The sequence below is a fragment of the Myzus persicae genome, unplaced genomic scaffold (genome assembly GCF_001856785.1).
Source record: "Myzus persicae strain clone G006 unplaced genomic scaffold, MPER_G0061.0, whole genome shotgun sequence".
NCBI classification, from domain to species: Eukaryota; Metazoa; Arthropoda; class Insecta; order Hemiptera; family Aphididae; genus Myzus; species Myzus persicae.
Genome location: NW_019104170.1, coordinates 20,153 through 45,581, shown reverse-complemented (window position 1 = coordinate 45,581; position 25,429 = coordinate 20,153). Strand labels below are relative to the sequence as shown.

General features: G+C 28.9%; 1 protein-coding gene and 1 pseudogene across 1 annotated transcript in view; one reads left to right on the top strand and one right to left on the bottom strand.

Moving 5' to 3' along the window:
• LOC111039588 overlaps positions 1-10,254 on the bottom strand; it is a 35,792-nt gene extending 25,538 nt beyond the window's left edge. The window contains exon 1 of the mRNA XM_022323166.1: positions 9,956-10,254. The gene's annotated coding sequence lies outside the window, so the exon portion shown is untranslated. The remainder of the gene's footprint in view (positions 1-9,955) is intronic.
• Positions 10,255-18,594: 8,340 nt separating this feature from the next.
• LOC111039590 lies at positions 18,595-20,998 on the top strand (annotated as a pseudogene).
• Positions 20,999-25,429: the final 4,431 nt, after the last annotated feature.

The window sequence follows — 25,429 nt, the reverse complement described above, 5'->3', positions numbered from 1 at the left end:
GTTTTGAATCCAAAAGGTTTCAAAAACAATCAAAGTGGGAGATTCGTCTTCCATCCTCTACACAGAATTGTATCTATGATACAGTTCAAAATAATCACAAAGTAAATATAAATTAATACACTGTATCATTGTATACATTTGATGAAAAAAGGTTTTATGCATTTATAGTATTATATTTATACATATTTATCTTTTTCTTTAAACATAATATAATTATTATAATTGAGTGTATTCTGTTATAAATCTTGTAACCTTTGAACAACTTGACCGTTGAAGATTAAAGTTATAGGTACCAATAGATTCCTTGAGTCTTGAAGTATGTTTATAGCGTATTTTTAGCTTATAAACTATATACTGTATTAAAATTAAGATCATCTATAGTACTTTACCTATATTCAAATATCTAGTACAAAAATTATGTCGCATTTCTTAGGCCGGGCTACGGCCTCCTTAGGCCCCCTCTATTTACGTCCATTTACACTGTTATAGTCAACTATAGTAGATATACTACTATACTACCACTATTTCACTATTGCATATTATGTTCAGGTCGGGGCAAGGGAAAAAGGCCAAAAATATTAAGACAGAACACTTGAACACTATTCGGTCGTATTCCCGTGGCCCATCCTGTATTATCAGTTATTACTTATTAATTATTATATTATGTTCCTACGTTTCTATGTCATGATGATAGTTGTTACGAACATTATTATTATTAAAGATTGACTATATTTTAGCTGTAATGTTGTATTAAATATAGGTACATAGAGTTATTGAAATCCAAGTAATTATAGTAATTATAGATCAATTCTCTAATGAAAAAAATCTCTATATTGTTACTTTAAAGATGTCTATTCCCTGTAAGTGTTTATTTATGATTAGGTATACAAGTTTGTGTGTGTGTGTGTTTGTGCACTCATAAAAATGTAGGTGTTATGTCACCCATATTACAGTGTCAACGGGTTGATAGTTTAAGTCAGTGGCCATTGGCCAAGGAGTTCAAAATAACTCTCTAAAAGTGTTAGACCAAAAACATTTATCGTGTTAATAATCAGAATTCATAATAAATATTAAGAAGAAGTGATATTAATATTGGTTAATGTCATTCAAATATTAATATATGTCGTGTTGACAATAACCTTTTATGAACCTAAATGATTTATATTACTTTAATTCAATTTATACTAGGTCTATAAGTTGTAACTTGTAATGATTAAATCGTCGGATCACTAATGGTACCTATTATTTTAAACAGTATCAAACTACTGCTGTAAAGTTTATTATAGTTTAAATAATTATAACTGCAGGGGGTTATTACTGACCAAAAAACTACATATTATGATCAAAATAGTGTAAAATGAAATGCATATAATGCACAATAATGCACAGTGTTTCTAATTCAGAAAGAAATTAGTGAAAGGGAGCAATACAAGTAGCAATATAATCGTATATTTAGTTAAGTCTTGTTTAATGTAACCGAAGGCAGACTGAAGAGAGTAGTCTCCTAGTTATACCACAATACATGTATATTGTATAGATGTTTATGTTTGTTTGTATAACCGTACATCGTATGTATATTGAATGCATACGTATACGTTTGTTTCAATAAGCGATGGTCAGCAGGGGTTAGTAGTGTGACTTACAAGCAAACCGTTTTCCCCCGTTAATCGATACCTACTACAAAAAAAAAAAAAATAATAATAATAATTAATAATGTACTCTGCACAGTATACAGTGACACTTATAATATTTAAACTTATATTTAATAAGTCACTTGAGTATGTAGCTACTTACCCAGGTTTTACTTAGATTTCCCAAACCTACACACACATATAACACATTGTACGTAGTATAACTTACCTATACCTACTACGTAACTACATATAAGTAATAACTAATAAGTTCATAGAATACATTATAAATAGGCTTCATAAAGTCGTATGAAATTGTTATAATATGTATTAATTGTATGAATAAATTAAAGTGACATGATGTGCATGGTGTACAGTGTAGGTACCTAGGTACCTATCCTTCGTTTACGAGTAGCCATGGTTTCGTGGTTTCGTTTAGGTTGAAGTTAATTCGAAAGCTAGTTCATCAATATTCGTATTTAAAAAGTAAAACAAATTTTAAAAAAGAAACATTTTTACTCAAAAGCAGTTTTTGATCAAATTGATTTTGTATTTTTAGTATAACTCAACTCAAAAACAAATAACCCTATACTTGAATATTTCAACAAATGTTTATATTATTTTCCATGTATAATACAAGTTTCAAAATTGTTTTACTCTTTTTAAGCTATACTAAGAATTTTTTTATTTATTTTAGTTTTTTTTCTATACATTTAATAAAAAAATGATCAATGTACCTACTATGTACAAGGTTCTTTATAACTTATAAGTTTTTATTAAAGCTATAAAAAAAATATAGTACCTATATTCAGGCACGATTTTTTTTAACTCAGCATTTAAAGTTTAATTTAATTTAAAATGTTGACAAAATTTATTTATCACAATGTCCCTTCTAAACACCTATACTGTACAACAGTAAGATGTATAAACAATTCACAATTTTAAAATACTCATAACTCACTTTAAAATTAAAATATAATAAAAAGCTCACGAGACGCAATAGGTTAATAATCTTATCTTTAAATTTTATAAGAGGTCAATGCACTATAATTTTTAAATTTACAGAGCTAAACGTGATCTATTATTATAAGTGTAGTGCTTTGTTACGTACTTGTAAGATGGAGACAACACATGCGGATAAGATGTCCTCTTAATTTGGCTCATAATGTACTAATTATTCACTTACATTTAACGCGTAGTTCTATTTTAGTTGTAATAATAACTTTATACGATAAACTATATTACTACTTAAAAGTCAAAGCTTCAATCAAGATTTGGGTCTGATTGATTGTGTTGAAGGCTCTTAAATGTTAATCAGTAATATCAAATTAAAAATAGATTTTGGTCCATCAACGTGTAATATTTCAATTATTTATCATTAAGTAATCATACGATTTTACTTATTATACGAAATTACCAAGTATAAAAAGTGTCAAGTATACCAAAGAGTTTTGTCAAACAAAAAATTGTATTTATAATTGTTAATAGGAAGTTGATGATGCTAATAATATAGACAATAACAGTGTATGAATGTATGACGGAGAGCATGTTGGATATTATAAAAACAGTATTCTAAAAATGTTATATCTATAGCTGCAATAGAACCCATAAATTATTTCACACAATCACACGCCTACGTAATATACAGTTTTAGAAATTGTAATATAATCCACCCGACATTTTCAAAATTTCACAAATATCTAAATATCTTGGGGGAATAAGTTCATTATTCATCTATACCAATTTAAGTGTATACTATGAATGACAAAATATTAATCAGTATAATAGGTAGATAGTTATATAACTTATGGATAGGTAATAGGCGGTACAGCTGTACTTTTTACAGATACTACAATTTTTTTTTCTGTACCTACTTTTTGTTATATTGTACATTTGTGTACGGTGTATCGTTGTCCTATGCCCTTTATTGTTTAACATAATAAATTACTCAACGAAAAAAGAAACTTTATATTCTGAAACTAATTTACGTTGAGTCACTTATAAGGCACTTATGTTTTTAATTTTTATTACAAGTAGAATAGATTAAGCCTAGATTCTTTATTAGTTCTTCAAAATCAGCCTGTATTGATTTTCTCGTTGAACACTCTATGAGAAAAAATATAGTTTTTTTTAATTCATACTTAGTGACTAATGAATAATGACAACTAACAAAACAATTTAAGTATAAATAAGTAAACAACATAAACGAATTTTAGGTAAACTAATAAACTTTGAATTACCTTCTTCAAATGTCCATAAATAACATTTATTATATACGATTCAATTAATCTATAAATTATTTAAATACTCACTTTATTATTTAAATACCCATTCATAATAATTTTATACGATTTAAAAAGTAAGAAATGTAAAAATATATACTATAGGTACCTATATAGGGCATATAGCATACACAATATTATATCTTACACAAATAATAATTATTAAAAATAAACTTTTTCTATTCCTTTAACTGCATGCTCAATTACCTCCATTAGTATTACTAATAATTATTAGTTATAAGTTATAAGTTATAAATCACGAGTTTAAAAATAAATACTGATTGAAGTATTTTTTTTTATCAGTTTAAGGTAAGTTGAATGATATTACTTATTGTATGATTAAAATTTAATTTATATGAATTGAATACAAAAACCACACACAAGGTATTTACTCATATTCTACATGATATCTGATGCCATCATAATATACATAAAATATATAATGCACACGTATGTGGATGTAGCCTTTACATTCTGTTGTGTAACTTTGTATTTGAGTTAAGAATAGAACAAGTCAAAACACTCAAAACGATAGAAAGAATATAACCTGATAATCGGATTTTTCATATCGTGATTTCAAATGGACAATGGTTAAGTACATAAATATGTTCAAGTGATATTGTTACACTGTGGTACTGTCGAGTAAAATGTAGTGTATAAAATACAATTTTCTGAAACTACTAGAACCACCACGGTGTGGTGTAATTTGAATACAAAATCTAAAATATGATATAAATGTGGTCATTGAAGCATTACAAATGTCAAATGGGACTGCCCCGATGATAATACTTGTAGCTTCTAATGATAGCCTTTAATTTAAATGACTAGGTACATTCATAAATTCATATGAATGTATAATTTTTATACCTCATTCAAATTGATGTGGTTTCACATAATGCAGAGGGCCTGGCTTAATAACATACTATTTTGTAAATGGTAGTATAAAGAATATAATTTAATACCATTTTTTGAAAAAACCTTATAAGTTAGACTAATTTGGTTTTCGCTTTACAAATTGAAATTATACCACTGGTCGAATTTGTAAGATATTATAAAAACTATTTTGGGAAAATAAAATAGCATTTTAAATATATTTAAGTTAGAGGAAGAAAATTCTGTACCAAACATAAATAATAAAGCTAGATCAACAATTTTTAAGATAAATGTATGCAACTAACAAATTTTGATTAGCTGCAATATTCAGTTATCAAATATTTTATATGAGCTATTCAGCTCATTCTAATATTGGTTAAGTATACCGTTTAAAGATTATGAATTACGCAGTATAAGGGTGACTAAAACAAAAGGGTACTTAAAGTGTTAAGTTCTGTTTAAAAATATGTATTACTTAACGTAATATTTTTTCCGTTGATACAATTCCATAATAATCTAACATCACACTTTATTGTGTCATAATCTTGGCTCAAGATAAAATAAAAGGTAGTATGTAGTACTATTATGAGTTATTGTTGTCAAATGTAGATTAGTAGATAATAGGTGCATCATTGTATACTCGTATGTATAATAGGTATCTAAAGATAAATACATAATCGAATAAATGTACCTAATATACATACACATTGCATATTTGATATTATATTTATTAAAATCAAATTAGAAGTTCGGGTTTTCAACACCAGTCATATTTTCGTCTGTTAACTGTTGCCTTTTAGTATTCCTATATTTAGAATTATTTAACCTAATCTAGAATCTGTTATAACATCAACTTATACTTATATTTTATAAATTGGTTGGTTAAACTTACTACAACACAATGGCCTAGTAGCAAAACACACTATGTACGATACGACACATATTTATTAGGTGAACTGATGTCTTGTACTAAAATAAAATACATTAAGTAGTAATTGTGGTAAGTACTAAATATTTCAAACAGCACAATATCTATTTATAGAGGAACTGTAAATGATGACGGGATTCCAGCTACTCAATGAAATATACTATGTAAAGTTTTTATAAATGTAAGTTAAGCTATATGTTTAACTTTAGGATGGCTAACTAAAATCTTTGATAGAAGAATGTGTTTGATAATTATCTCATCAAAAAAGATTATTTGTACATTTTTACTTGTAATACCTACCTATTTATTTGCATCAATGGATTAAAAAAAATTTATTCGTTGTGTCAACAGAAAAACAAAATACTAAGTTACGGTATTACGGTGTATTGTGTTCACAATACAAACAAAAATGTAAGCTGTGCAAAATTGATTTTCTTGTAGGTATAAGTACGAAATATATTAACAATGTGTTCGTAACTTCTAGTATTCATATTCACTAATTTTATCAGCACATCACCTAAAATAAAAACTGTGGATACTCACCCGATTTTGGTGTATCAACCTAATGCTTAAGTAAATGTCATTACTAAAAAAAGTGGACAAATGAATACCGTTCTGTTGTACAGTAATTGTCGAGTATATCATTGTAATGGATGTTATATTTGAATTCAATGATGAATCATTACATACGTTTCTGAGCGGAGACATTTTGCCATCCTAGCACAATTGTACAAATAAATACAATTTATATCTACAAATAAATAATCGAATTGAATAATTAAAAAAAATTTAGAAAATTCGAAAATATCTCATGGCTATAAATAGCGTAACTTTCCGATTCATTTTTTTTTGAATAGAGAAGCTTGTTGGAAATCTTTCATTAGAATAACTAATGAAAAGACATTTTTTTTTAAATTTCTAACTGAAAAATAATTTAGAAAATTAGAAATATTTTTCATAGTTATAAATAGCATAAAAAATAGTCAAAATATTTTGAATAATATACTGTGTACGGGAAATAGTAATATTAATATTGAAAATACTATTTTTCTTTTTGTTTTTCTTGACTCATTCTAAAATTGTTTTGAAATTTCCACTTTTTTTAACCTCCAAGATAGCACAAAAAAATAATCACACATCATTGAAAATTCAGTATATTTATTACTGTTTATTTAGACGAATATAAAAATATATGTATCTATATGATACGTATATTTATTTTATTTATTTATTCATTACTTCGAATATTAGACATTTAGGAATGTTTATAGTGCCAAGTGGTATATTTTATAAAGGTTATACTTAAAAACTAAATACTGAAACTGCAATTTGCAACTTACAATAATACAATTCGAAACACTAACTATTAAAGGGTTAAATTATATCGCCATTTACTCATGCGAATAATTTGTTTTAGGTACCAAAGTTATAGTTTATAGGTTATGTTAATGTCATATTTATTTGACGAGGAATAAACACACAATGAATAGCAAAAATGGCTTTTTTTCAAAGAAAATACCGGATCAATAAAACTGTTTACGTAGTGGAAGAGTATATGGTTCATAAACACATACCTTCAACACTTGAGGGGCAATTCAGGGGATCTTTTTAATGACGGACTTAATTATCATTTTAATAATAATTGAAATGAAGACACTTCCACAAAGGTATTTGATTTTTAAGTCGGATCTATAATACATCAATTCCACCGATACATATTTGGGTACTCGTGAAGTGGGATTTTGCAAGTTCCCTCTCGAAAAAATTACACTCGTACAGTCGTACGTAGTTTCAACTATAAACGATTTGATAATATTAACTTAAAATTTAATTATTTTTGTGTTGCATAAATTAAATTTAGATAATTCAACTTTTATTTGAATCTATACACGAATAAAAATATACCAATATGCTTTTCATGAGTGGCGATCAACTCAAATGCCTTACTTTCTATCTGGATTTATCTTTATTACCTAATATGAAATAGTATGGACAGTCCTTTTTGTTGAATTTTGTTCTCGTCGATTATTAACAGTCAACAAAGTTCACATCTAAACAAATTTTCAATTTACGATAGGTACAATTTATCAAAATGGCGTAATTTATTACGTTTAAAATGAAAAGGGATAATTATTAATAGTTATTAATTTTATAAGAACACCGCTATAACAATTATATGTGTTTAAACATTAAGTACAGAGTTAATTGTTACACCAATAGGCAATAATGAACAATTAGTTGAAAATAATGTAAATTATCGTCAGATACTATCAAGGGAGCCGCGTTCGCAGTCGAAACTAAAAATGAAATTTTAATATAATATTAAATATAGTTTTTGTTATCTTTTTTTTGAGGCCGTTAATTTCGATCACCAATACATGTTGTGCGTCCGTGTATGTGAGACAGATCGGCTGGCGATAACCGTGAATTAGGTCATTTAACTTCGAAAAGAACTTCATTTTTTTCTCTTCGAACAAAAACAAAAACATTGTGAAAAATGTGAAAATGAAGTTTTTTGATATAATTATCGTACTCATGTGACTTACAAGGTAATGAGATCCACATTTTGTAGTTAACTGAAGAAATGACTAAAATTTACTCCACGATTCGATAATATTATGCAACAAAAACAAGCATAGCCATCCCATTAAATATTAAAACTATTATTATTGTATTCAATTTTTCATTGTAAGAAATAAATCTCAAAAAAATGTATGGGAGCCGTATATTTTATTCCAATATCAAAAGGAGCAGAAGACCCAAAAAGGTTGACAATCGCTGTAATATATACAATAAAAATTAATGATCACCATAGAGGAGAGCTTAAGTATACTAGAAACCAACAATTTCATGATTAGCATCGCTGCAATATTTTTCTTATTTGTGTAATCAATCTTTTTGCTTTTACAAATGTTAAGTAGGTATAGGCATGTACTCGTACATATAAACCAAAAACCACTTGTAATCTAAGGAACACTGAAAAAATAATGTTTATTGGACATTTAAAATGTTGAAGAATGATATAGACTACAGAACAGTATTTATTATTTTTCAATTTCTTGTTTTAATTTTTTACAGTTCTACAAAACCCGGTCTTATCGCGTTCCGGCGGAGATGTTTCGTTACCAAATATGAGATCGCCAATTACAGACTACAGTTCAGCCTAGTAGGTACCAATTTAATTTCAGTATTTATTTAATATTGGAATTACATCACTTAGAGCTAAAATTAAGCTTGCGAAAAATGGTTTCATACAGATTAACTAAGATCTTGATTTGAAAATTGATAGATTCAAAAAATATAATTTATGTTAATGTGCATTCAAATGTTTAAAAGCTATTACAAGTAATTTGTCGAATTATTTACCTTGTCCTTTTTTAAATAAAATGTGATAACTAATTAAATAATAATAATTAATAAATAAGACACGTGGATGGAATTAATCACTTTATGTAGAACAGTATCAGACTTGGTTTAGGATTTCAATGGGATAGAGACGCAGAGCAGACTTACACAGATTTGTCAATATTATAAAAAAAATAATACATAACAAAATTGATTACGATAAAAAAAGTTGAAAATGTAACTAGTATAAATTAACTGTATTGTCGTATTAAGCATTATTATTAATTGCTATAAAATGTTGTAATAAACTAAAGTGTTAAATATTAAATTGTTATACAAAATGTTGGCTTAAAAAGTCAGTAACCACATTAATTATATTTTAAACTTAAATATCCTTTAATTGCAGAGATTAAGCACCCTTTCGGTTTTTTTTTATTGAGATTGCACTTATAGATCCATCTATTCATACTTGTAAAAATCCTCGAATTTCCACATTGTCCGTAAGAAAGTAGTGACATGATGACATTATACACACACAGACGTCAAGACGTCAGACATATTCCACTTACCCAGTCAAATATTCTTACAAATATTATTATTGCTAATAGTACCACAAAAGCGCAAATAGGGTGGGGCTTGGTTATTCTAATACTCAATGGTGGAAAATGGAAATTAAGCTCCTATAATTTACCGATGTATTAAATGTATTATTTTGATTAAGTCCTGTATCGTACAATTTTTTTTTTTGTTATTCTGGATTGTTTGTTGGGAGGTGGGAAGAGATTTTTATGACAATTTTTTATTAAAAATATTGAAAAAATGATAATGCCCTCCTTGATTTCATTTTCTATTTGCACCCACATGAATTAGGTAATAATACCATCGTTTTCACTTACCGTTTTCGTTCGCGGTGCGTGCAAAGCACTGGATTCGGACGCCGTGGCGTGGGTATAAATCGACGGATTCGTCGGCGTCGGCTCTTTCGATACTCATTGTGGTCGCGAGCGCCGGCGAGAAATCAACCTACTCTAGTTGTGGTGAAGCGGAGCGGTAGACGTCAGCCAAACGCGGGTGGTAGGTGGACTGGCGGGCTAGTGGTCTGTAGGCCTAGCGGCGCGGTCGTCGACAATAATAATAGCGTTACAAGAACGAGACGGGCCTCGCGTTCGTCCCGCATGGTACGTGAAATGATAGTGTCAGCGGCGAGGACGGACGGTGTCGAGGCACTCCTCGCCCCCACTACCAGAATGCAGAAGGCTATCGGGTCGGTCGGGGAAGTTGGACGGGTGGGTGGGTTAGCCGTTGGTGGTTCGGACAGGGAGCGACGACGTCCGCGGGACAGTGGAGGCGGTGGTGCTCGACTTTCCGCGGTGGTGCGCGCTGGTCGGGGCGTAATAACGACTGTATACGTGTGTATATATAGTATATATATATGTACTGTACGGATAGTAACCGCCGGCCGCGGTATAACGTATCGGGAAATTCCAGGAATCGCGAGACCTCGGCGGTCCGCTGCACGCGCTCGGCAAACTTCGGGCGCGGAGCAACTTGTGCGTGCAATATTGATCTTAGCATATTTTTGATACCACGCGCCGCGTTATGTATAATGTATATTATATAACACGTATATACATTTGTAGGTATGTGTACACGTGCACACGTGCACGGCTCCGATCCCGTAAATCACACAGTCCAACGTTTTCGTCTGTTCGACGAGTGATGGTGGGCTTTTCAGGAGAACTTTTAAAAACTGTGGGGAGCAATATTGTACGTGGAGCGGTTATCGCAGTGCACATAGTATTTTAATATAGCGCAGTAGAATAGTTACTAACCATAAATTTGAAAATATAAATTATCAATATTGGTAGTAGCCTGCAGTAGGCATAGGTAGTACGCAGACACTCAGTTATCCAGTTCAATTAAGTATGAGTAATAATGCATGTACAAAAAAAAAATACAACATTTTTTTCAAAAATCTTAACTGATAACATGTTAGATAAAATAAAAATATTAAACTCATTTTATTGTTATAATTGTGCCTAAAATCGTTCGGAAAGAGTACGTAAATACAAACTACACATCTTATCAGACAAGTGCTATGTAGGTATTTTAAATGTTGAACAATTTTTAGTTTTTTGATTTATGTATGATAGAAGGCACAACAAATTATGATATAACATGTGTTATAAGATTCTTAATAAGTTGTTCATATACCAACTAAAAGATATTGAAAATACAATCACAATTTTTTTACAGCAGTCTAAAGTTGAAATTTTCAAGAGATTAATCAACATTGCTAAAATTTGCAAATTATTATGCAGTATAAAATCCACACAATTTAAAATATAAAATTTTTATGTGCATTTGAAGTTGAAATTTTTATAGCATTGTATATTCACTTAATATCTCATGTACACATTTTTTTATTTTGTTGTAATTCAAAAATGAATAACTGTAGACACTTGAAAATTACACCATATGTTTATTTCATTAGTTCATATACTTGATAAAATTTTAAAAATATTTTGACTTGTTTAAATTGTTGACTGACATTTTCAGTTATACATTTTTTAGTTTTTTTTTCTGTAAATGTCAATAATATGTTATTTGTCAAAAATCGTGGAAATTTAATACAAGATTCCTGATATATTGTTACAATAATAGCATTTGAAAAATATTAAAAAGACATATGCACAATTTTTTTTTACAAGCATTTAAAGTTCAAATTGTGACACATTTAATAAATTGAAAATGTACAGATTATTATAATGTTTAAAATTTATAAAACGATCAATTTTATAGCCAAGGATTGAAAATTTAAAACAAGGCTCCACGAATGTAGATCATTCTGTAACCCAAAAATCTAAAAAATATATAAATATTTTTTTTTATAGTTATTTTAAGTTCAAATTTGGATGAAATTACATATTAACACAATAAACAAATGATTTTAGTCATTTTGTTGTAATTTAAAAATATTATTCGTTGGTACATGAAAATTGTATCTTATACTATTATATTTTAAACGCGCAATGGAACTTTCAAATGTAATTTTTTTAGCAAAAATGAAATTAATGCAATGTTGTTGGTACTAATTCCTAATAGTAAAATAAATTACTTTAATCAAAATAATTATTATCAAATATATTTAGTAATATAGGGTGACAGACTGTTTTCACTCAGAATCGATTTTCTTAAAAACGTATACAATGGTTTAATTCATTGAATACAAATTTTTTAACAACATCCAATACAGCGACATACCTTTCGTTACCCACGAATGTCATCTTATACGATCGGGCAATCACTACACAACTACCAAATTACTGTAATGTACGAGTTAGATATTTTAAATCAATGAGAGATCATTATATACACTAAAAACTATTTGGAGGTAGACACTAGACAGTCTGTCAATCAAGTGTATTTTTATATTAGATTTATATTGATACTACGGTAATTTATTTTACTAATTTCCATTATATCTAATAGGTTAAATAGGTACAGTGAATTAAATTAATTTTAAATAATTTTCAAACTCATTTATTATATTATTAATATTATAATACTAATATTTATATCAAACATAATTGAAAATTATTATTAACTTTAAACAAAGAAATAGAAAATGTCAAATATAGTCGTACAGTACTGTGTATAACACAAAAAGAACCAAACAATGTGGACATTATATCATGTATCATGTATCTTGTGTAGAAAATGTCATTATAATAATTTTCACCAATTCACATTTGGTGAAAATAATCTACGGTACCTAACGGCTAACGGTTACATGAAAATCATAAATATACAAAGGCACCATTTTTCATTTATTAGCATTTAAAGTTAAGTTACAATTTATCGAAAATGTGCAAATTATTTTGTGGTTAATAATGTGTAAAATGTTGATTTTAGATTTTGATCACGGTTTCTTGCAGTAAAAAAGCTTCGAATATCTTCAACAGCAACTTTTCTGGTGGGAAAGTAAATCTAGTTGGTGCATTCGAGTGGTCAAAATTTAAAGTTTCCAATAGTTTTCAAAATCAACAGGAAAAACAAACAAAAAGTTAAGGAAAAACGGGAATTTTTACGTAAACCCACTTTTCGAAAAAATCGATTTTGGTTTGTAGTGTAACTCTAACAAAGATGACCTTGGATATATGAAATTTTCACTGAATATTTGTGTTTAGCATTTTCTAAACACCATACAATTTTCAAAATACTTAGACTCGTGCTAAACTATTTGTAGGCATATGAAATTTTCATTTATTGTTTTTTTTTTTAACCAAAGTTGATGACCAATTTTCCCCCAATCAAAAAACTTGTAAAGGTAATACATGGTTCCTCGTAAGTTGTTGTTAATGGAAATTTAAAATAAAGTTGAGTTAAAAACATTATACATTTTTAAGAGTGTTTTTTTACTCTTTTAACTTAGAATTTTGATAAAATTCGTAAAAAATCACGAAAATTAGCAAATAATAATTCATACAAAATTTTCATTTTAGGTATATCTAAGATTAAAAAAATGAATACAAAATTCTTTATAAGTTTGTCTAGTGTCTACCTTTATCAAAAATAATAAAACTTAAAAATAAAGTTGAATGTTATTTGAAATTGTAATCCAAGGTTCCAATATATTGTTATAATGGGAGTTGATAAATATTAAAAATAAATTGCCACAATTTTTTTTGAGTGAGAAATTTGAAAAAGAATTAAATCTAATTCTGTAATTCAAGATTACATAGAAGTTTCTACTTTAATCAAAAAAAAAATGTCTACTGGAAAGTCAAATAAAATTTTGATGAGCATTTGAAGTTGAAATTTTTATAGCATTCACTTCATTCCTTATGTACACATTTTTTTATTTTGTTGTAATTCAAAAATGTATAACTGTAGACACTTGAAATGTACACCATATTTTTATTTCATTAATTCATATACCTGATAAAATTTTAAAAATATTTTGACTTGTTTAAGCTGTTGACTGACATTTTCAGTTATCAATTTTTTAGTTTTTTTTTCTGTAAATGTTAATAAAATGTTATTTGTTGTATCAAAAATCGTGGAAATGTATTACAAGATATTGTTACAATAGCAATTGAAAAATATTAAAATTGTAAATTTTTTTTATAGATGAATTTCAAGTTTAAATGTTGATAATATTTATTAAATCGAAAATTTAAAATAGTTATTTTTTCAGACATTTTAAGTTCAAATTTGGACAAAATTGCAAAGTTTCACAAAAAATAACGTTTATCATTTTGTTGAAATTCGGTTCCAAAACAGCTCAATTTTACAGAGGTATACTTAATATTTTTCCAGCATCACTGTTAATTTAAGAATAATATTAATTCAACTCTCAGTTCTTCGTATACAATGATATCATCTCATTGGATTCAAATTTAATACCATCCACTACAGCGACCTCCAGACACCTAATGTACAGCACAGCGACATTCACTTACCCGCTTTTTAAAATCTTAGGATTGAAAATTTAAATTAAAGTTTCTCATAAGTATTTTGTTCTGTAACAAAAAAATATAAAAAAATATAAAAAAATATAAACATATTTATTGTGCACAGTTTTTTTTTAGAGATATTTAAAATTTGGACGAAACTAGATATTTAAAGGAAGAATAAATGAATAAAGATTGTAGTTATTTTGTTGTAATTTAAAAATATTATTCGTGGGTACTTGTAACTTTTGAAGTATATTATTATATTGCACACACATTATGACATTTTCAATTGCAATTTTTCGGGCATAAATTAATTAATTCTAAGGTTCTGTATTACTAATGTCTAATAGTAAAATAAATTACCTACTTTAATAACATTAATATCATAAAATATACTTGATAATATAGACTGTCAGAACGTATTCACTCAGAATCGTTCTTCGTATACAATAATTTTATACAATTGAATTCAAATTTAACAAATCCACTTTTTACACTATTACAGTGACTCCTCTAGAAGCCTACTAATCAGAGTGTTATCCGCTTGTTCTTTTTTTACAGATTATTAAGAAAAGTATAGGACATTTTTTTTAACCTCCCAAACTCAGTGGCATACTTATATGCAGGCACCATAGGCAAGTGCCTAAAGCGGCAAATTTTTCAAGGGATTTCATTTTTTTTCGATATTGATAGTATAACACATTGACTCAGTGAGAATTATCAAATTCTTTTTCTGTAATTTTGAAATATAATATATGTAGCATCAATTATATAAATAGCCGCAATAGCCAACAAAAAACGTATTATTTTTAAAGTTTCTTATCACCATCATAGACCTATAAACTAATGTACAGCACATTCCACTCCTCCGTGTCAACAGTGTTAGGAAATAGTGAAGGAGCCCGCATAAGGAACTACTATAGGAATACCAAGGCCGCAGCCAGAAAAAATATTTAGGGGGGTTTAGAGTATAAATATGTTATATTATAAAGTAAAATATGAAAATATAAAAATATAATTGAAATTAAATTAATCTTTATTTCAAAAATAATTAAATCTTATTTCAAAAAAAAAATCAGGGGGGGTTGACCCCCCCCCCCCCGCAGCTACTGCCTTGAGGAATACATTATACTATTTTGTTCTTTTCTCGTGCTCTCTGTATATTGTACACCCGACGTCTCTTTCTAAGCGCTGTCCATTGGTTTATAGGTCTATGATTGTCCGATTATGCCGTCTATCGGGAGTATTCATGCCACAAATAGTATATTAGTATAATCTAATAATATCAACATTCGGCGCTGCGATTTATATTTTGTTAGATTTAATTGATACATTTGCAAGAGCCAAATGTCGACGTAAATCTCATCTTCTAATAGAAATGTCTAATAAGTAAATAAGTAGTTTATTATGTAAAGGTCCGTACAGACCAAGCAACATTTTATCGGTAACATGTTGACAACACTGTTGGAAACATGTATCTCAGCAACTGGTTAAAAGTTGACGGATAGGGTTCGGGACGTTCGGGTATAATATGATGTAGTTTCTCGTAAAAAATAACATTTCTAAAGGGAGTCGCAGTACAATGGAGGTAGGTATGAGGCATCTAGTTGTTAAAAAGTAGTAAAGTAGTAGTTTAAACTGAATTTATTTTACTGACTTAATAAATCAATAAATAATATTTATATTATAATTTATTTATTTATAATAAATGAACTAAATTGAATTATTGTAAACTTAAAAATTATTGCCATCAACAATTTCTATATTGCATATTATAGACATATTGTCGTTCATGTCGCAATCGTAATATTGGGACATAACTATAAATAACTTTAAATAATTATAAACACTATAAGCAACCATTTGTGGTTTGTTCATGTAATCATGTGTATTGTGTACGTCGTTGGACGGTTGTTATTCTTATCGCATAATCATTCAATACACCCATCGTGATATTAGTACAAATAAAATAAGAAATAACACAAATATAAAATTAATTAATGTATTGAAATAATACCTCATGAAATATTTTTATTGTTTCCGAAACCATCTTTTAAATTTTAAAATTAATTAGACAATTAAATAAGATTAACAATTTGATAAAAAAAAACTATATTTGATTAAATTGACAATTTAATAAGAAACCATTAACTAAAATAATAATCATAGTCCAGAAAATGTATGCAAATCTTTCTTGCCACGGTACTTATCCTTCTCCTGAAACAAAAAATTTGGTACATTTTTTTTTGATTTCTTTTGCTTCTTGAGACACATTTCTTGGGATGCGCTGTAAATCAAGCATACTTCCCTCAGTCTCTGCTCTCCATGAACCAGGTGTTATTGAACCAGTATCTAAATCTTCACTATCAAATATCCAAGGTGGTGTGTACATCCGTACTGAGTACTGACTGTGCATTTCGTCTTAAAAAGTTATGTAGAGAAATGCAAGCAAGTACTACACTTTCAACTTTCTTAGGGTGTAATGGAATAGGTTTTCTAAATACTCGGAAAACAGTCACCAGCAAACCAAACACATTCTCAATAATCCGCCGAGCTCTACTTAATTGATAGTTAAATGCTGTTTTATGGGAACCTTTTAGATATAGACCTGGGAAGGGCTTCATAAGGTTTGTGCTTAATGAAAATGCATCATCTGCTACCAATACAAAAGGAGTAACTTGGCTTTGAATTTTCTCTGATAAGCATGTCAGTTTTGGAAGTTTTAACAAATTTTTCATAAGTTTATTGTAGAATGTTGTATTTGCAAAAACACCACCGTCAGAAATTCTGCCCTGGGATCCTACATTGGAATAAAGAATAAGATATTCAGCATCTGCTACAGCCATCAACACGATACTAAATGTGCCATGATAATTATAATATACACTTCCGCTGTTCTCTGGTGCTTCTATTTGTATATGTTTCCCATCGATGTTTCCACCAATGCTACTTCAAGCCAACCTTCTTCCGATCGTGGGGTCTGCAAAATTAGTAATACAATTATATATATATATATTGCGCATATATGCAATATAGTATCTACAGTTTTTATTTTTTGAGTAACAGCCAAATTAAAAATTCAATTTTGTCAAAAATTTGGTTTTACTTAAAAATTCCCGTTTTTCACTATTTTTTTTTTGTTTTTCACGGAGCATTTGAAAACTACTGAAATTTTTTTACTCTTGCTTCGGGTACTCGAAAGCGGCACGATAGTTTATACGGTATGTTTTGTTGGTATCATTTTTGGAGATTTTAGGAGCTACCAAACGAAGAAGTTCTTCAAAATCAAACTTAGTTAGTCCAACGAAATTGCGAAATGAACTGCCGTCATTTAAAAGTAATTCAAACACTAAGTTGTCACCATAACTTATCCCATTTTTTTAACACGTTTACTGTGGATCATATGACAGTAGGTACACATTCAAATGTGCGGAAGTAATTTTAAGTTTTTTTTTTCGTTTTCATCCGCACCACATACACGTTTTTCTTATCTGATGCTGATTGACGCCAATTGGCGTCTTAACTCATATTTTGTATATTATACTAAAAAATTACTCAGAACTATAATACCATTCTATTGCTTTTGTTCGGGGTGGGAACGTACAATAATAAAACGTGATGGCCGGTCACCAAAATACTTCGTTCGCACTCTGTACACACCGACCGACCTGCAGTGGCGCAACCAGGGGGGTGGACTCCGGGTCTGGACCCCCCCCCCTTGGCACGTATAATAGTAAATTAATATCATATTATTTTCATAAAACTTGAATAAATATAAATTGATTTTTTGACTACAACAATTAAGTAATAATGTTGTGGCTACACTGCTACAGTGCAATAGCCATTAACTATCAAGTTTACATGTTATCTGTGGTCTTAATAATTATTACCATGACCATGGTTCTAGACATAGAGTAAACTCTATGTTTCTTGATATCTGATTTATCAACAACTGTTATTAAATGCAATAAATTTCGAATGTCGATTATCGTTACAATAAATTGATATTTTCGTTTTTGTTTTTTTTTGGTCTTAGAACTTTAGTAGTTTAGTTTCGTTTAGTTTAGTTTACTACAATGAATAGTTCTATAAAAGATTTTTTTACTACTTGTAGACCTAGTTCTAGTAGTACTAATATTAATAATCTCTGTGTAAAATCAGTTGTTGCTACTTCTTCACAAGTTCCTGATAAAAGTGTTTTATCAGTCAAGTGTTCTACAAGTACCAATGACTCTAAAGAAACTGAAGACAACAATCATAGCATTTTTGATATAACGGCATATATTGGTAAACAAATGTCCATCTATGAAAAACTTGAAGCGCTTAATACAATTTGGATCCCAGGTAAAAACCATAATTTTCCAATTACACTGCATGGCAATAAAAAATTAAAATTTCAACTTTCTTGGCTTGATAAATGGAATTGGATAGCTTACAGTAGTCTATTTGATGGTGCTTATTGTAAATACTGTGTATTATTTGCCATTAAAAAAGGAGGAAAAGGAGGTCAATTGCTTGGACAGCTTTGTAGTCAGCCATTCAAAAATTGGAAGCACGCTACAGAAAAATTTAAATTGCACGAAAGCACTAATTATCATACCAACTGTATTTTAGATTTTCAATCTTTGTCTACTGTAGTTTCAGGGCAAACACCGTCTGTGCACAATCAACTAAATATCGCTTCAAGACAACAAAAAGAAGATAATAGAAAAATAATTTTGCCAGTTATAAAGTCTGTGATACTCTGTGGTCGTCAGGGAATATCAATTAGAGGTCATCGAGATTATGGTCCTTTGGAATTAAATGAACCAACACAAAATGATGGTAATTTTCGCGCAATATTGAGATTTTATATAAACGCAACTGGAATATCGGGAGATAATAGCCATATATTAGCTCGAGAAAACTGTAAAAAAAATGCCCAATATATCAGCTGGAAAATACAAAACCAGATTGTTGATGCTTGTTATACAGTAGTGTCAAAAAAAATTGTTAAAAAAATTAATTTATGTAAATATTTTTCTATTATTGCTGATGAGACTGCTGATATCTCCGGTATTGAGCAGTTTTCACTTTGTGCCAGATATTTTGATTCTACTGATAAAATAATTCATGAGGACTTTTTAAAGTTTGTACCTGTTCATGATGTGAGTGGTAGAGCTCTAGCAGACACAATAATAAATGAACTAAAAAGTTTGAACATAGATATCAAACATTTAAGAGGTCAAGGGTATGATGGTGCTGCCACTATGAGTGGCAAATTTAATGGAGTTGCTACATTAATTAAAAACAAATATCCCACTGCGCTGTATATTCATTGTAGTTCTCATAACCTTAATCTTTCAATATCATATTCTTGTAATTTACCACAAATCAGAAATACTATGGGTACCATTGAAAGTGTTTACTTATTTTTTAATACACCTAAAAGACAAAAGTTTTTCACTGAACAATTAGAAATGTTTAAAAAAGAGGAAAGTATGAAAGATGATGGTTGTCATTCAAAAAAAGAAAAACTAAAACGTCTCTGTCCAACCCGTTGGGTAGAACGCCATAGCTCTGTTGAAACAATTTATGATTTTTTACCTGTCATCTTGAATAGTTTGGAAGAAATGATTACATGGCCGGATAAGGATGTAGCAACAAAAGCCAATCAAATAATTTTAACATTAGGAACTTCAGAATTCAACATTAGTCTATCTGTAATTATTAAACTATTTCAGTATACTAAACCTCTAAGTGTTTACTTACAAAAGCAAAACATTGACTTGGTTGAAGCAATTAGTCACATCAACACTATTTTAAATGAATTAATTAATATTCGTGAAAATGCTAAAACAGTCTTTAATGATTTGTTTAAAAATCTTATTAAAAGATCAAATGAAATGGATATTGAAATAAAAATGCCAAGACTTGCTAAAAGACAAAGACATAGGAGTAATTTTTCTACAGAAAATCCAGAAGATTATTTTAGAGTATCAGTTTTTATTCCATTCATTGATGCTATAATACAACAATTAAATGATCGTTTCAATAATCATAAAGAAATAATATCTGGTTTTCAAGTATTGATAAATCCATGTGCTAAAAGTGATCTTCATCATCTTGTAGAATATTATCAAGAAGATGTCGAAAGTTATGAAAAGGTTGTGTCTGAAGTTGATTTATGGCACAGATATTTAAATACAAATAATGTTAAACCTCAGAATGCATTAGATGCATTACTAACGTGTAATCAGGACTTCTATCCAAATATTTATAATTTATTGCACATCCTTGCTGTACTCAGTTACATCTTGTGAGTCAGAAAGGTCATTTTCTTCACTGAAGCGAATCAAAACATATTTGAGGAATTCGACTTCTGAAACCAGGTTAAATGGATTAGCGGTTCTTAACATACACCGTGAAGTTCCAGTTACAGAAGATGAAGTCATTGACGTTTTAGCTTCAATAAAACGCCGCTTAGATTTTTCTTTATAAAAATATATCTTAATTAATACTTGTTTAATATTTAAAATAATAATAATAATATATAATATATTGTTAATAAAACAGGTACCTATATTGTTTATAAAAATTAAGATGGTTAATTTTTTCAGACCCCCCCCCATGAAAAATTCCTGGTTGCGCCACTGCCGACCTGTGTATGTGTGTATAGCGGCTCTAAAGAAGTGGACGGGATCGCCGAGCAAGACTAGAGAGTGCTAGTGTATGGTGGGTGTGTAGATGTGTATATGTGAGAGTGTGTGCTTAAAAACTAATGGTAGGAAGGTAACTCAGATAAATGGTAACGAAATTGAAAGGTAACTGATTTGTTGTATTAATTTACATTTACTCAAAAGTTGTTCAAAAGCATTTGCTACATCTTGAACCGGAATAAAAGCCAAAGCACACAAGTGTTATATTTGGAACGCAAATTAAGAATCTTCTCCGTATTTTTTTTGTAGACCATTAGTCTATATTTTACGCCAAACACATTGTCCAAAATGGAAAAAACATCCTTTTATTACAGCTTTAGGAAAAATTTCGCCAAATGCAGAAATAAATGGTTGCTCAAAGTCTATGCGGATCGATAATGGGTCAAGTTGTGGATTTAATATTAATAACTGTCTTAAAACTTCAATGTAACTATTTTTTACTGTACAAAATTATGAGGACTATTATCAAATAGACGTATACAGATTACAGAACGCACACTAAATATGATAAGATTGTTCGCATACATAAACTATAATTGACCGAGCGAAGTACAGATAAGATCGATCGGTATTTTGTCCGTCTGTACTATTCTTATAATCTAAGACTTGACGATATCATACTAATTTTATTTTAAACAAACTTTATTTTAACTTATTTTAAACAATATCACTTTTTATAGTACAAAACATTTATTTAAGTAACTATTTTAAACAAATTTGTTAATAATGAAAAATTATCGGACTTTTTCGCCACGGATATTTTTTCATCGGACCAAATGTCGCCGGATATTATTAACCGGACAAATGACGCGGAACCAATATCTATATTTAATAAGCCATTTATGTAAACTATAAATAATAAAGGTCCTAAAACAGTGCCCTATATGGTACACCAAAATTAACTCTAACTGTTTGGCTATGAATACTGTCTAATCTTGTATTTTGAAACCTTTAATCTAAGTATGACCAAAAAAGACAATGAGCCATTGCTCTTATACCACAAAATTCTATTTTTTAAAATAAAATTGTATGGTTAACTGAATCAAAAGCCTTTATAATATCTAGAAATACACCAATCACTATAAGTGCTATTGCTACAATCTATATACTTATATACCTATATGATCTGTAACAGCAACAAGAACATTTACCGTTCAACCGTTAATTTGATAAATTTATTTTTTATTTTTTTAGAAGTTCAGATTAATTTTTTCGCAAAATAACAACATTAATTTGTGAAGTATTTCCTAAAGAGATAAAGGTTTTAGATAACATTTTAGTTGAACCAATAATTTGTGTAGTTACAAATATTATTTTTATAGAGTGTATATTTCATACCTGCTGGGGAAGGCAATACCCATGCTAAAAGGAAATTGGTTGAAAGGTGGAAAAATGTATCCCGTAGATTGCGTAGCATATTTGCAATTGAATCCGACAAGAAAAAACTAAACTCTACTTCAGTTGATATTGTATCACAAATATTTTCTGGTAATTTCAAAGTATTATAAATATTTCTAATTAATTTTTATATTGTTTAGAAAATGTGGTAACAGCTAAAATCTGGCTTAGTCAAAATGGTTTGTCAGCTAATTTTGGCGATATAAAAAGTAATTGGATAATTACTTATCAAATAAGAAAATCTGAAATACAAGGTGTAGATAATAAATCTATAACTGATCATCATCTCTCAAATATTTTTAAATCACGGCCAATTTTGTGTAGCTCGAAAAGACATGACTTAGTAAGTTTTCCCTTAGCTAATCATTAAATAAACAAATATGATAATTAGCTTAGGATATTTAAAAATATAAATATTGTAATTAATTAAACCATTTAATTTATTTATGGCTGTTACTTTTGTATAAAATTATTGTACCTATATACTAAATATTTATTTATTTTTTTAAAGATTTCTGAAGATTTCAAACTTGAATGCCCACTGATCCATGAAACTTTTAGTGATTGGTCTGTGTTTATTAAAAAGTGGATTTTATTTTCTGACACAATTGTTGGTTTAAGGCGGAGTTCAATAAAAGATAATCATGCCAAAGAACTTTTAAAACACCTTGATGCTGCACAACTAAGAGGAAGTTAGTATTAATTTCCAAATTTCATCAAATAGTTTTAGTTATCTCTGCTATTATTCAAAACTCGTTCAAAACTTATTGTAAAGGCTCATTGAAATTAAATATTTTATTTATATTTCATTAGTCTTGTTTATTAAATCAAGCTCTAGGTAGTTATTATCAATTTAATAATTATATTTATTTTAATGTTATAAACTTAATAATTGCATACCTGCATGTACTATGTTAGGTACCCAATTTACCTACCCATTGCATACTTACTAATGATTTGTACTAAGTAGGTAATGTTCTAATGTACCAATATCCAGATGCTTTAACAGTTTAACTTCTTATTCATGGTGTTTTATATTTAGGTATTAAAACAGCTAACGAATTAAAACTTTTACTCATTCCATACTTGGTACCTACAAAAACTCAAATTAAAAAAACACTAAAAAAGTCTTGGAAGCCGTTACTATCGGGATCTGCTGCAGCGTTTGTGGTTCATGTAACTGTATGTTTCCTATATTATGAGAATAATAAATAAATATTGTTAATACTTCCTTGTTTTAACAGAACCTTACAGAGTCTGAAGCTGAACTGGGCAGAAGAAGGATAAAGTATTTACAGTATGGAACAACAATACAGCCTTTCATAGTTTTAGTTGGCCAAGACATATTTTCTATTGAGTCATCCTATGTCAGAGTAGATGATAACTGTTGGAATTTTGACTGTCCACTTAAAGCACTAAACGCTTGTTTTAAAACATACAACTCATTACATTGCATTTATCCACGTGAGTGTTATGAATCTTGGCTAATATTACAACTTCATCTATATAATTTTACGATTACGACTATATATGACCAAAAATCAGCAATAATTACAACACTGTCAAGTAAAATGAATGCTTTAAAAAATGATCATATTTTGTAAATTGTTATTTTATAATTTTTAAGTATTAATATCATTTATTAACTAATATAAACTGAAATAATTATTTTCTCTGTACTTATTTAATATTTATTCTTATTTAAAAAGTTTTGTTATTTTTTTTTTAATATATCATGTATAAAGGTTATTTATGCATAAAAAATTTCTGTTCCATATCAAAGTTAATTTGGCATATGAAAATATACCATGATCTTGGAAATAATTCGTTTTATCTTTGTAAACAACAAGGCTGTTCACTTGATTTTACCGGTATAAAAAATTTCAGGCAGCATTTAAATAGAGAACATTTACGTAATAGAGTAAATCAAAAAGTTGAACTCAATTTAGATAATACGACAACTGAAACCATTGTTGAATCTTCAGTAGAATCACCTAACATATTAAATAAATCTTCTACTACATTTTCTGAAGACGTTAGCTCACCCTTAATAAATAATATTGAATCATATGAATTAATTGAGGAAACTGTAATTATAAATGACCTTATCAATAATCATACTATACAAATATTAGACAGTGAAAATAGAAGTATAAATGTATTTCCTTACGATGAGTTTTAAAAAAAAAGTGTATTACAATTTATTACAAAATTAATGTCAAGGCCTTACCTTACTAATTCATTGGTACAAGATGTAGTAGAAAGTGTTATAGAGCTGTTTTCAAGTGGTATAATAGAAAAACTAAAATGTAAAGTTGTTCCTATATTAAATTGCAATTCTTCCACAAAAATAGAAGTAGAAAATATGTTTGATTCATTACAAGACCCATTTTCTGAACTACAAACTCACTATCAACGAATTAAGTATTTAATTTCAAATAATTTATTTTTCAAACCTGAGTGTTCAAACTTCTAGCCAGCCTAAAATGCCCGCGAAACCGAAGCGACATCGGAGATCACAAAATAAAATCGCAGTACTGTAAACACAGTAATCGGTCGCGGTTCCCCCTTCACCAGGCAAGAAAAAACAGCCGTCTCGTTGTCACCTCCGGTTAACTTTCTTTTGCCAATAAAAACCGTTAAGGTTGTCGCACACTGGATCGGAACGGAAACGAATTTTTATCGTCGGAACGGAAACGAATTTTGTCCGCACACTGTGTCGGAACCAATAGGATATACTTGGTCATTTTGATCTCATCGCTCAAGCTCGGCGGTCGAACTAAGGCTTATTGCTACATTATTTATATTAAATATT